The 14,605-nt window shown below is 54.4% G+C and overlaps 1 protein-coding gene across 1 annotated transcript in view; it reads right to left on the reverse strand.

Moving 5' to 3' along the window:
• Window positions 1–14,294, reverse strand: part of IQSEC1 (IQ motif and Sec7 domain ArfGEF 1) — a 497,252-nt gene extending 482,958 nt beyond the window's left edge. Inside the window, exon 1 of the mRNA XM_081066461.1 lies at window positions 14,131–14,294. The gene's annotated coding sequence lies outside the window, so the exon portion shown is untranslated. The remainder of the gene's footprint in view (window positions 1–14,130) is intronic.
• Between the last annotated feature and the right edge of the window lie 311 nt (window positions 14,295–14,605).

The following is a 14,605-nucleotide window of genomic DNA, read 5'->3' on the forward strand; positions in this document are numbered from 1 at the left end:
TCAATTTTATGTCATGTGTATTCACCACAACTTAAAAAAATAAAATAAACAACCTACCTTTGGACAAAACAAATACCTGGCACATAGTAGGTGCTCAGCTAATGCCAGCCTCTCCCTTCTCCTCCCTCCCCCTCAAGGCAGAGAAACAATGGACAAGAAACAGGAGAACAGGGTTTGGGCTTGGTGCTCACTAGCCGGTGACACTGGCCAAGCTCTCAGCCTTTCTGAGTTGGGGTGTGGACGAGGGGTCCTTCTAGCTCAGCTGTTCTCTGGACTCGGTCCTTGTCCCTGAGCCTGCTGACCTGGGAGACCAGCATGCAAAAGCCAGCGTGACACGGATCACTGAGATCCAAAGATTTGCTGGAACGGATATAAATAGCCCCTAAGCTCCCAGCCTCGCCTGCTGCACTGGGCTGTGTGGCCCTGGCAGGCCAGGGGGGCCAGGAAGCCTGGCTGCAAACTCCCGTCTGTGAGGGGCCGGTCTGCGCGGCTCCACAGCACAGCCTGCATTTTCCTCCTCTGTTGTCCAGGCCTCAGCTTGTTCTTGCTGTTTTTCCCTACCCCCACCTCACTGCCTGTCACAATTTCAAACTAGTTTTTAAATCAAGGCACAATCACCAGCAGGCTCCTCTCGTGCCCACGGAAGACACGTGCTTTGCGGTGTGATCTGCTGAGGATATGAGGGCAGGGGGCACACCCAGCGCCCAGGAGAAGGGACAGGCTGGGAGCAAGCCGCACAGACACGCCCCGAGTCTGCGCTCCAGACCTGGACCTATGTTTCAATTCTGCTTTCACCAGATTCCTCTAATGATTCTCATTAGTCTCAAAATCAGCCTGCAGCTACCCTGAAAATATGGCCGAGGCATTTTCTGATGGGGCATGGCACCCCTGCCCCTTCCCACTGGCATTGCCGAGGGCTGACCCTGGCCTCCCTGCCCCAGCATGCCTCGGCCGAAGGCTGGCACTTAGGGGCCTGGCAAATGCTGATTAGATTAATGACTAGGTGAATAAATCTATGACCAATTCAACACATGGGGAAAGAAAAGAAGGAAGGAAGAAAGGGTCACATACATGTCACTGCCTGTCTGTGCCTTCCCCCAGTTTCTCTCTCTGTCCCTCTGTCTCTCTCTCTGTCTCTGCTTTTTCCTGCACCCCTTCTCTGTCAGTGTCTGTCTGTCTGTCTCCCAGCAGTGCAGCTGAGAGCAGAAGGACCAGAGGGCTGAGTTGCACCTGTGCTGCCCTGTCTCCCCCTGGAAGGGGCAGGAGTCCCACCCCCAGCCCCTAAAGGAGTGACCCAGGCCAGAAGGTCAGCCAGGTGTCCCCCACCCCACTGTGCAAAAGGCCAGTGCCTCGCCCCTCCCTCTTCCTAGCCCAAGCCGCCTCGGAGAGGACCCTGCCTGGCGGGAGCCCCACCCCCAGCTAGGCTCTCTCTGTCACAAGACACTCACCATCCCCTGAGGGTCAGGGGCCAGGGGCCTCAGCCGACCCCCCCCCCACCCGTGTCTCACACTATGTGAAGTAACTGGCCCTCACCCACTGCCTGAGGAAATTCAACAACTGTCCCAACACCACCGGCCCCAGAGGATGCGCCCCGACTCCCACTGACCCGAACACTGAGGCCTTGAGCTCCCAGAGGTGTGGTGACAGCTGTAAAACAACCCTCTGTGTAAGCTTAGGACTAACAAGACAACGCTGCTACCACAAGACGTAAACACACACTTTTATCCTCACGTACGAATCTGAGCCACACGGAGCCAGTTACCAGGGCCCGCGCGCCTCTGCATCACCGCCCTCCCTTCTCCTCACCGTCCAGAAGGGCTGCCGAACCCCAGTTCTCATTCCAGCCAACAGGAAGAGGACTAAGGGGCAAAGGATTCACTCCTTCCTTTTAAAGACACTTCCTCAGAGCCGCACACCACACTCCTGATTACCTGCGACTGGCCAAAACGGAGTCACGTGGCCATCTCTAAGGACCCGGAGGCTCATGGCCACATTGTAAAACAAAAACACATACACAAAAGCAGAAGTGTTCATGCTACAGAAAAGGCGGAAAGCAGACAGTGGGAGGCAGCTGTCTGGGTCTCACACTGCATCTCCATCCAGACCAGGGTCACCCCCTTCTCTCCGCCAAGACCCCTCTTACTACTTCCCCGCAGCCTCCCAAAGAATGGAGATAGAACTGCTGCGAAGGGAGCACCCCGGCAGACGGCACGGTCATTCCTGCTTGTGTCCCACGAGGAGGCACTATTCTCTATTCTTAGGCTCACCTCCGGGATGTGGGAGCTTCCTGGCTGCTCAGGATGGAGTCAGAACCTAAACCCAGGCCCAGGAATTTGTATTAACTAAACAATGCCGGCAAATCGGGACAGGAGAGGAGGTGCGTTCAATGCCACCCACAACCCTTGACCTCCCCCTGGAATCCAGGTGCTTCAGACAGGCCTTTCCCTGGAGGTGTCCCCACTGTAGCAAGTACTCAAGGAGCCAACACTGCTCTGACGACACCAAGACTGGCCCTTCCCAAAGAGCTGCGCTTGGCTGGGCCGGGCAAAGCACACAGGGCCTAGAGGCCCAGACTCCAGCTGGGGACTTGGCCACAAACCAGGGGACTCATGGCGACTCATGCAGGACACACACAGCAGCAGCCACCAGCTCACGTGTGTGTGTGTGGGGGGGGGGGTGAAGATTTGTTTCAATCAAATTAAAACAAAGGAGAACCATTCAAGGAGAAAAAATTGAGAGCTTTAGTTACAGCGGTCACCTTGAGAAGAAATCGAAAGCCAAGCCCCTCCTGGAGGGACACAGGTAGAAGCCAGGATGTGGGTCCCTGCAAGGCAGCACCAAAAGGGGTGCTGGAACTCTCTGGGCTCACTGTCCCTCCTGACGCACTCTCCTGCCCCCCAGCCATGCAGGCTTTCCTCACCAGGCCCTGCACAGTGGAGGCCAGGGAGGGGGGGCCTGCTTCCGGCCAAGCCAGGCGTGAGGACGCCCCCACACACATCTGCACATAACGGGGCTCTGTAAATGCTTACTGGATTAGACCACAAGTGCCAGTTCAGTGGCGAGATAAAGGACTCTACCCCTTACAATAAAAACAGTCTGTGCAGAGAAGAGAGGCTAATGTTCTGACAAAATAAAAGCTGCCTTTCCCATCCGTCTGGGCTCCTCCAGCTGGGGGGTCAGGACTTTTGGTATCCGGTGAGTGAGAATTTGGGGAGATGGTAATAAATCGGCTTCCCCCACCCACGTCACCCTGTGCCCTCAGGGGCCAGGGTCCATATGGATTTTTTGGTTTGTTTTTTGGTTTGTTTTCTAACTTTTATTTATTTTAAGTGTGTTTTTCCAGGACCCATGAGCTCCAAGTAAAGTAGTTATTTCAATATAGTTGTGGAGGGCGCAGCTCACACTAGCCCATGCAGGGATCAAACTGGCAACCCTCGTGTTACGAGCACAGCACTCAAACCAACTGAGCTAATCGGCTGCTCCCGCATGTTTCTTAAACAAGACAGCCTTTCCACTGGGCCACTGTTCTCCAGATTCATTTCCATCCTCTCCTCCCTGGCCTGGAGCTCTCAGGTTTCTGAGTAGAAGACAGAGAAGGGGCTTGCAGAGTCCTGTCCATGAGAAACGTTTGCATGCCAAGTTCGGACCACTGCTCGCAGGACCATCCTCCCCAGAAGCCACAGAAACACAGAGGAAGCCAGCTGCCGACACCAAGAGTTTGGCCAGAAGTGGGCCTCAGGACCACCAGACACAGGACAGCACAGAAAAAGCACTGATTTGAATGTCACGGCTCCTATCTGGCCCTGCCACTTATCAGCTGTGCAATCGTCAGCAAGATACTTTACCTCTCTGAGCTTCAGGTTCCTCATTTACAAAGGGACAAAAGGGTCAGGGAGCACACAGCAAATGCTCAATAAATGTGCATGTCCCAGCGGAGACCCTGTGCCAGGGAGGCCGCTGCCTAGAGGAGAAAACAGTGAGGCATCAGTGCAGTGGAGGACACAGGCCGCCGTGCTCTCGGATGAGCCGTCCCGGCCAGAAGAGCAGGGCACACACACATCGCACAAGAAAGGCATCGGCCTGCGTTCACCAATTACCTGCAGGCACAACAGCACGAACGTCATGCAGATTGCTAGAGCCCGCCAAACAGACGCTGAGGATGAAATGAAGTCACCAATTGAAATACAAATTCCAATATTATTTTCTGTACCTGAAAGTATTGTGCTGTTCACCCCCGGGGGTATGCACACCCCATTCTGGAACCTCTGGACTTATCCATACAACAGCCATGGAGTTATTTAAAATACCTCATTTAAATATAAGTATTAATAGTTTGCTGAGAGGGCATCAAAGTGAGCAGGATCTGGCTGCTGCCTGGCCTAGAGGGGCAGCAGGCCGGCATCTGGACACGTACAGTCGCGATAAGTCGGATGAGAGGCCACTGGAGGGACTCGGGGCTGCGAGCGTAATAGAAAGAGAAGGCTTCTTCTAACGTGCATCAAAATCATGAAAAGCTCTGAGACGGAAGCCAGGCCCGACAGGAAATGTGGGGTTTCCAGAGGAAACAATGGAGATATGGGAAGGGCATTCCAGGCAGAGGGAATAGTGTGAGCAAAGGCTCCAAACCGTAGAAACAGCACATGCCTGGAGTGGCCGTGCACAGTAAATGCAGCCGCCTGGCCAGTGCACCCAAGGTGCATTTTTGAGCCAGAACGTGCCTTCATGGAAATGCCCATGTCTTTGGCCAAGATGCACAAGAAAGGGGAGGAAGAGAAGGGACAGAATGCACAGTCCCTGCTTGCTCTCCGCGTGGCAGGCAGAGGGCTCAGCGCACCCCCCCCCCAACTCTTTCATACGCGACACTGCCCTCCAGGGATTCGCTGAGCTCTCCTGGCAGGAAGGGAATGAGACTGTGGGGTACCACCCCCTCCCGAAGGACAAGTGCTCCCCCAGGAGGGAGTGACACTGCCCACACTGCCCACAGTGTGGGAGAGGAGGTGGGAAGGAGAAGCTCTCTGTTCTTAGTCACTGAGGTCGTCAAAAATGCCTTAGTGGCCAGGTTTCCTCCCGACTCTCTTCTCCCTGGATGTTTCGGCTTCTTCGCCATGCGGCAGGAGTTAAAAATACAGCTCAGAGTGAGGGAGGCACAGAGTGGGCACACGTTCCCTGGGTGAGTGGGGGGGTTCTGGCCAGCTCCTCACTCCCGCCCCCAGCTGGGTCGCAGGCCTGGAAGCGTTCCCAGCTCCGTGGTGCTGGTCTCCTAATGACCTGGGAGATGACAGCACCCTTCAGACACACCGCCACCCGCTGAAAGTTACCAACACAGAGATGAGAGGTCACCACAAAGGGGCAGGACAGGCTGCCTCAGTCCACAGAGAGAGAGAGAGAGGCACAGACTGAGCCCCACCTGTGGGCAAGCCATGCATGACTTAGGTGGGGGACACGGCCTGAGTGAGCCTGATGCAGTAGGTTACTGCAAAGCCTGCCGCCTCCTCCCACTGAGAGTGCAGTCTAATTCTCTCCCCTTGAGCCTGGCCTTGGCGTCTGCTTGACCAGTAGGAGGTGGCAGAAGTGACCTCTAAAACTCTCAAGGTTGAGTCACAAGAAACCTCACATCTTCTACTGGGCTTTTTGAATCACTCACTACGTAAAAAGCCAGCACCCCTGAGGTCCCCATACTGGAGAGGCTGCATGTAGACACTCCAGGAGGCAGTCGCAGCTGAGCCCAGCCTTCCAGACATATCCGTAAGTTCCCAGATACATACATGAAGTCATTTCGGACCATCCAGACCAGCCTATCCACTATCTGAATACCACTGAGAAACTTCCATCAACAACACAGGGAACAAAAGACCCAACCAGTGAAGCCAGGCCAGACCCCTGACCTGCAGAATCTTGAGATATAACAAAAGGGTGGTTGTTTTAAGCTTCTAAATTCTGTTACACAGATAGAGAATTTGAGTGATTGATAGATTGAGTGATTCATTCATTCAACACATACGAGGCTGACATTAAGTTCACCAACTTACTACAACGATGTTGCTAACCTTTTTTGATATCAGAGGGATTAGTCCTTATGAATTTGTACCAAGTACATCACAGTTAACCAAGTTTACTATTTGGAAGTGCTGGGAAGGCTGTGTGAAAAAGTTAGACGACCTGAACTTTTCACCAACAATTCATGGCTCTTGCGTCACGACAATGCACCAGCTCACAGGGCACTGTCTGTGAGGGAGTTTTAGCCAGTAAATAAATAATTGTATTGGAACACCTTCCATACTCACCTGATCTGGCCCCCAATGACTTCTTTCTTTACCCGAAGATGAAGGAAATATTGAAAGGAAGACATTTTGATGACATTCAGGACATCAAAGGTAATATGACAGCTCCGCTGGCCATTCCAGACAAAGAGTTCCAAAATTGCTTTGAAGGGTGGACTAGGCTCTGGCATTGGTGCATAGCTTCCCAAGGGGAGTACTTTGAAGGTGACCATAGTGATATTCAGCAATGAGGTGTGTATCACTTGTTCTAGGATGAGTTCCTGAACTTAATTGTCTGACCTCATATTCATTAAAACCTATACTGAGGTAGGACCCTATATAGGAACAGCAAAGACAAAGAATTCATTCTCCTTGTCCCCAAGGGAGCTCCTGGGCTGGTTCCTCGGTACCTACTCAGCTTGTCTGGGTCCATATCCATGCACCTGTCTTCCTGTTTGGCAGCTTTCTTCCCTGGGACTGATCACTTCTGGGCCCCACTGTCAACATGCTCCTGTCCAATGCCTGCTCCTGCCTTCATTTTCTCTGGGTGAGGAGAGGATATGTGGGATTATGTGCCTCTTGGACAGATTTTATTATACTCTAAAAAGTCCCCTGTATACTAAAACTACAAGGGAACAAAATTGTTGCACTATAAAATATGTATTTAACACAAAAGAAGGTAGTAAGGATGGGATAGAGGAAGAAAAAAGGCATACTGAAAATAAATAACAAAATTGCAGATCTACCTTAACAATTATATTAAATATAAGTAGATTAAACTCTCTAATCAAAATGCAGAGATTGGCAGAATGAATTAAAAAACACACTATCCAACTATATGCTGTCTACAAGAAATTCACTTTAGATTCAAAGACACATATAGACAGACGATAAGAGGATGAAAAACAAAGGTATATCATGCCAATCGTAACCAAAAGAGAGTTAGAGGCTATACTAATATCAGACAAAATAAACTTTAAGACAAAAATTGCCACTAGAGACAAAGAAGGACCTTTTATTAGGATAAAAGAGTTAATCCATCAAGACATAATGATCATAATACATATGCACCAAGCAACAGAACCCTAAAATATATGAAACAAAAACTAACAGAGACAAAAGGAGAGACAGGCAATTTGACGACACTAACTGAAGACATCAATACCCCACTTTCAACGGGCAGGACAGACAGATGAACGATGGAGCAGCGGCCTTGCCCCACACTGAACCGAGCACACCTAAGAGATGTGTACAGCACACTCCACAAAGAGCAGCAAACGCACCTTCTTAGCAAGCGGACGTGGAACATTCTCCAGGACAGATCATATCTTACACCTTAGCATGAGTTTCAACACATTTCTAATCATACGAAGTTATTCTCTAAGCACATGGACTAAAGTTTAAAGAGTCCCCCAAAGTGTCTAGGCAACAGCTTTCCCGGGGCTGTGCATGGCTCCTCCTTGCTCAGACCACCACCTTCCCCACCACCCTCGCCTGCCGGTGTGTCTGTCTCCCCACCCGTACGACGTGGGTAATAATGGCCCTTACCTCACAGAGTTGTGCCAAGTGTTTACAACAAATTAGTCAGTCATCACACTTATTATTACTCATTGTCCATGGAAGGTGGAAATGATAATCCCTTACGTTTCATCTCTGGGTGAGGAGCCATTCACTCATACAATGGGTTACGACTTTCAAAACGCCTGCGCTCCCACTATTTAACTTGGTCCCCAGTGCAGCCCTGCAGAGCCATCTGCTAAATGGGGAAAAGCTGGTGGTGGTGAGACCCCAGTACAGTGGCGTGGCTGAGCCCTTGGCCTAGTGCCTGGCTCACAATAGGTGCCACAGGGAGTGCAGGGCAGCCTGTCAGTAAGAACTGAATGGAGTAGTCAGTCACCCTGCATGTCCCTTTAGGCAGATGATCTTTACGCACCTCGAAGTTTGACAACTGCTGAGCTGGGTGAAAGCCTCGAAGAAGTCTAGACAGAAATCTGAGCATGTAATGGGCTGGGGAGGAGGGAAGAATATTCCAGATGCCTCTGCTTTTTGGTGGGGAATCCTCCATTCTGCTTTAATAACATGAAGTCTCCACAACTATAATACATGTGGGAAGGCTGTAACTGAAAGTTAAAGGGATTATGATGGCACATCTTACAAAAGGTTGAATTCAAAACCACCTACGTAAGATGTGCAGAAGGATGAGTGGGTAGGTAGATAATAGGTATCTGCCAAAATCCAGGACATCTGACTCTAAGTCCCATGACTTTTTTCTACCATCAAATTCGTCCTACAACACCAGGCACCCTACACAATTCCTCTATCTGCATCTGCTCTTCCTGAGCAGAAGTAGCCGCCACCCCCACCATTGTACATAGGAAACTTGGCCTGAGGGAGCTAAGGGTGACGCCTGGACACATGCTGGGAGGAAACTGAGGCACGATGGGGACGCCGCAGACCCGCTGCTGAAGCAGGGCTTCACTGCTCAGGTGTCCGTCATCGGGTGGCCTGGAGGGTCCCTTAGAGCAAGGCCAGGGCAGCCGGGGTGGGGAAGGCATTTGGAAAACTCAAGGCTGTAACTCTTCACCAATCAAAACAGAAGCCCTTAGCATTTGTGGTAACGGGTCTGGCATGTCCTGTCAAACCACCAGCCCTGCAGAGAAGAGCGGGGTTCAAACCCCAAAGGCTTGGAATTCCTATCAGAGCTGTCACTCAGATAAGACTGCTTCACAGTTGGGACAATCTCAGCTGGAGCCTGGCCTGTGTCTACACTGAGTGAGGTGGCAGAGTCGAAGCCCACGGAATTCCCAAGCCCTGCACCACTTCATGGTCTCATCTGTAGTTTCTCATTTCGATTAGGTCAGTTCACTTTCTCTTACCCCAGTTCTTGCTGATCTCCCGGCTCGTCTGTTTGTTTTTTCTGCTGTTCTGTGGCAGTTATATAGATGGCACTTACCCTGAAGGGAAGGGCATTCCTTTTTTCTTTAAAAATCAGAAAGCAAAAACAGGATTGGCTGTCAAAACTATGTCAGAGACAAAACAGCTGACAGCCACCCAGCTGACAAAAAATGCTGATTCCTCAAACTCGAGACTCCGGGACCCTCATCGTGTGCAAACGCCACAGCACAAGCCTGGACCCAGAAGGTGGAACAACAACGTATGTTGGAAACTAGAGCAGGTGTCCACCACTTCACACACCGTGCTGCTCCGTTTTTCTCGACTGGAGCTAAAGAAGCATTTCATGATTTATTTTCCAGGTTGTAAAAATAATAATTTACTTAGCCTGTCAGATGGCTGGGAGAAAGCTTCAGAGAGATACTCTAATCTTTCTGTGAATTCTACCACATGCTGGAAAAATAAGAAGTGCTCACCCTGTCCCTAGAGCGGAATACATTCTATCTGAGCAGGACAAGCCTCCAAGAGCTGTTGCAGCTCCTTGCTGCCTGAGGGACATCCTCCCCACATTGGCGATCGGCTTTATCTTGGCTGGGAACAAGAACATTGTTTCATGAAAATGTGAACACAGTATCTCCCTTTGCCACCTTCTCTGCCAGCCTCACAGATCAGCGTCTCTTGGCCTGTGCACAGCCCCCACCCTTTGCTAAGAGCGGACAAGGAGACGGGGACATAAGCTCTCAGGCGTTCATTCAGACCCTGGACCCCAGGTTTGGTATTCCCCAGCAGCTCTAAAGAATAACAGCTTTCTGGGACGCCTTGCCAGAACCCTCCCAAGTACAGCTTCTTGCACCATCACTTCTGGCCACCCCCTCTTCACTGGCCATCCTTGAGCTTCCCTCCAAACTGGTGCACAGTTGTCATGGGTAATGTCACCACAGACCCGGGAAGAGAGCTTATTTGATAAGTCAACAGAGACTGAATGCCGCTGGAAACCTCCCCCAGAGTGAGTCACCAACTCACAGCTTTAGAAAAATGTCCTTTCCAAGTGACGCGACAGCACTTGAGGGCCAGAGGGGATGAGAATGCGGGAGGGAGGCTGCCCCACAGAGTTTTCTCTACAAACTCTTCGGCCAATGTGTACTGTCGGAACGTCACAGGACCAAAGGCTAGCAGCGATCATCTTGTTCAGTCCTTGCCCCCACCGCACTGCTGCCTCATGTGACGCTGGGGGCCTGGCTCAGTGACAAGATCCCACATGGCAAGACAAAAGCCATGCATGGTGGGATGCCTCCAGCTGAGTCAGGCAGGATCCCAGGAGGTCATCTGATCATTCCTCAGAATGAAGGGCAGGTGGTGGGTGGGTGAGAGCAGGGATCTGCAGCGCGACCACCTGAGTCCCACTCCTGCCTCCACCACTGGCCAGGTGAGAGAGCTTGTGCAGTCACGTGACCTCTCTGAGCTTCAGTTTCCACATTTGTAAATTCAGAGTGGCCACTGTTCCTGCCTCATACGAATGATGTCACCATGAAATGAGCTGATCAGTGTAAAGACCTGGAGCAGGACCAGCACACAGGATGGGTCTGATGTCCGTCAATCCCAGCTGCACCTGCTTACTACATACAGCTCAAGCTGACCTTCTAAAGGAAAACACGGTGGTCCTAATCAATCCATTCCCCCAGCTTTCATCCTCTTAACGAATAGCGATTGAGCACCTATCATGTTCCTGAGCCCTGTGGGAGGGGAGCAGTTCTAGAAACAGCATTAGGATGTAACCCAGTAAACACAGGAAATAAACACTGGAAATAAATTCTGATGTCAGAAAGGAATAACCCAATGTAATCAAAGGCATCCTATTTCTTTCCCGTTATCATCCTGTTTTCTCCCAAGCTGAGAAACTCATGCTATCTTTCAGTGGTGGTTGAAAGAGGACTCTCTGAGACAGTATTTAAAGGTCTCTGGGTGTAAAAATGTCCACCAGGCTCAGTAAAGCAGCCCAAGGACTGCTGGGTGAGGCAGTCCCAGTGGCTGCGGTCCCAGTGTGAGCCCTTTCAGTTGCCTTCTCTCTCCCCCAGCAGGACACTGCAGCTTCCCGGTACTCGGGGCCTCCTGTCCAATGGCGGCAGGGGGCAGGGGGCTCCTGACTCAAGCTGGAGCAGTAAGGCTGCTTGGGAAAAGGAAAGCCAGGCCTGGTTCAGCCTGACCCCGACCCACAAGGGCCCCTGTCTGCAGGCAGGGGGGCCTGGGAGAGTGCACTGGCGGTGCCTGCTGGGGGGCTCTCCAGCAGGGAGAAGTGGAGCCAAGTCCCCCAACAGGCAGTGGTCTGATGCTGTGGCCTCGCACTGCCTGTTGCCTTCGGAAGCCCACATAGATGTTCTTGCCTGGATCACGAGAAATCACCCCTAACCGCACCCCACTTCTCCACAGCAGTTCTTCACGACACCAAGTCCCCTGCACTGCCCCGCTCCCTCCACCCCCAGGTCTCACAAGGCTGTCAGGAAGTTCACTCCCCTCCTGCCTGTGCTCAGCTGGCCCAAAGGAAATGAGAAAGTGATTGACAAGAAAAGAATCTGAAATGCATTAAGCACCTACTGTGTGCCAGTTTCCACAATACCCATTAACTTCATTTAATCCTCAGAAAAAGCATAGGAGTCAGCTATGATCATCCCTGTTTTATGAGCATTTAAAAAAGAAACAACAGCACGGCTAAGAGATCGTCTCAGGCTGGCAAATGCAGAGCCGGCCATCAGACCCAACTTTGTCTGCCGGTGTCCCTTTCTCTATGCAGAGCTGTTCATGCTTTCCCTCTCATCTTTGCTCTTCCTTTCATGTCTCCATGCACATTACTAATGGCTCTGCATACAGAAGGCACTTAATAAAAGCTGACTGCTCTCAGGGAGTGGCTTATCCCACTCTCCTTAGGCATAAATCACCTTGTTCCACAGATGGGCAGTGGGCACCTCAAATCCAGGTGTGGAAAAGCCACCCTCAGCTCATTCTCCGCAGGCTCCAGTGACTAGACCCCATCGGCCACCACAAGAGTCTTCTGTGAAGGGAAATGGAGTGGATGCAGGAAGATGGGCCTGGCATGCTCGCCTTCAGAGAACCTCCAGTTCTCTTTATATGCTGGTGTCCGGGGCCAGCAGGGTCTGAGCAGTGCAGACTCTCCGGCCCGCCCCAGACCTGCTGGTCAGAATCTACATGTTAGCCCAATTCCCAGGCACCTGGTCTGCACGTTTGATAAGCTCCCCTACCCTACAACTTGGGACAGGGGCTGTGTTGGCACGAGTTGTCTTAAAGAGGATGCTATCATGGGCTCTGGCTGTGTCTCAACTAAAGGAAGCCAGGCTGACACAGAGCTGGGGACTTGTGAAACAAATCCTGTGGCCAAGGCCACCTCCGGGACACGACTGTGGGGATTCCCCACAGCAGGCAGGACTTGCTGCCTCTCAGAATCTTCCCATCCCCACACTTTTGTCACTAGAGGTGACTTTGAAGGGGAAAAAAGAATCTATCCCCTGGGACAGAGCTGTGAGGCACTGAAGACAGCTTGTGTCACTGTTTCCTATGAAAGCATGCCTTGTGTCCCTGCCCTGGTGTGTCACCTCCCTCAGCTACTGAGGGCTCACCTGGCAGCCCCAGCTTTGCTTTAGTCCTTGCCCGAGGGATGAGTGCTCAGGCTCCTGCAAGGAGCACCAGGCGACCCACACCACCATGGGAGTGATGCAGGGGGTCTCAGAGACACCAGAGCCAGAGGCAGAGTACATGGGAGTCTCTTCTTTCAGCGACACCAGCTAGGAACTATCCACACGCCTCAGTCTTCTGTCCCGGGATAAACAGCATTTATTGGGGGGGGGGGGCTGGCAGGCACAGAGCCAGAGGCTCAGCCGCACCCTGACCCCGCCTTCACAGCTCTACTCCGGAGCCCTCCAGAGCCCAGGAGCACAGTCAGAACCTGGGCAGGAAGCACGTTAGCAGGGGCCCTCTGTCCCATGGCTACAGTCTGGCACAGCCCCACCTGGGATGGAGAGGACATGGGATCTTGGACATTTCCTGGACTCCTGGGAATCAGGAGCGCCTCCCCAACCGCCAGAGTTTGGAGTCGGGGTTAATTTCTCCCCCATCATGTCTGCCCACCCCCAGCCTCCTAGGAAGCCCTTCCTGAAGTTTCCTCCCCACCCCCTCAGCACACACGTAGCGTTTTCCTCCTCCACCCCAGTCCGTACCGTGGAGTGTGGGCCAGGAGGTCCCAAAGCCACAGGGACAGAGCACGCAGGAACCCCACTCCCTCGTCAGCCGAGGCCCCCCGGTGCCCCCTGCCTGTCCCCAGATGGCCGCCTGAGGTTCCGCGGGGGCGCTGAGCAGCGGTTCTCCACGGCCGCGGGGACCCGGGCCGTGCGGCGGGGCGGCGCTGCCCCATCCCGTCCCCACTTAGTCCTCGGTCCCAGCAGCCCGAGGTAACCCAGAGCCAGGCGGGGGCGGTATTAAGCCGGGGTCGCCGGGGAAGACACGGAGGGGTGCACCCGGAGCAGGCTCCGCGTCCCGGGGGGCGGCAGCTCGGAGTCCCCTCCGGGGGCGGCGACCCGCGAGTGGCCCAGGCGCGTTCGAGGACGGACGCGTGCCGTGTGCGCCCGTCCGCACCGCGTCCCTGGGTCCCGGGTCAGGAGTCGGGTCCCGCCACGCAGGCTGCAGCGCGCGCCCCGAAACCTGCCCGAGCCGGGCCGACCCCTCGGGGCTCCCCGGGCGGCTGGCGCCCGCGTCCCGAGCCGTCCGTCCGCCGCGGGCCCGGCGGGTGCGAGCGCCGGGCAGCGCCCGGGCCCTTCCACGGGAGCCCCGTCCTGGCCCCGATCGAGCCGCAGGCGGGACCGCGACCCTCCCTCCGGGGTCCTCCCGGCGGCCGGGGACCCTCCCCGGAGACTCGGAGGGAAACGCCCCCGGAAGTCGGCGCCCCGCACGCCCGCCGCCCCGGCCCGCTTACTTGTCGCCGGCGCACGCGGCCAGGTGCCTCCGGTGCCGCTCCAGCAGGCCGGCGTTCTCGCGGCTCAGCCGGGCCACCTGGCGCTCCAGCGCCTCGATGCGCCGCCCGCGGCGGGCCAGCAGCTCCTGCTGCGCCGCGACGATCCGGGTCAGCTCCTGCAGGGAGCCGGCCGCTCGGCCCGGGGACGCGGCGGCGCCGGCCATAGTCCCCGCCCCGCGGCCCGCTCCGGGCGCCTCCGGCCGGCGCAAGGCGGGGACCCAGCCCGGGGCGCGGCCGCGCGGACCTGGCGCGGGCCCGCCTCCGCTCCCACGCCCGCGGGCGCCCGCTGCTCCGGGCGTGGCGGGCGCGGGCCGAGGACTTTGCAAAGTGCCGGCCTCCGGCGCCAGGCGCGCGGGGTCCCGGCGGCGCGCGGGGGGGTCGGGGGGGCCGGGCGGGGGCGCGGGAACCGGCGGGAGGGAAGGCGCCGCCTAACGGC

The sequence above is a fragment of the Rhinolophus hipposideros genome (assembly GCF_964194185.1).
Source record: "Rhinolophus hipposideros genome assembly, chromosome: 2".
Lineage (NCBI taxonomy): Eukaryota > Metazoa > Chordata > Mammalia > Chiroptera > Rhinolophidae > Rhinolophus > Rhinolophus hipposideros.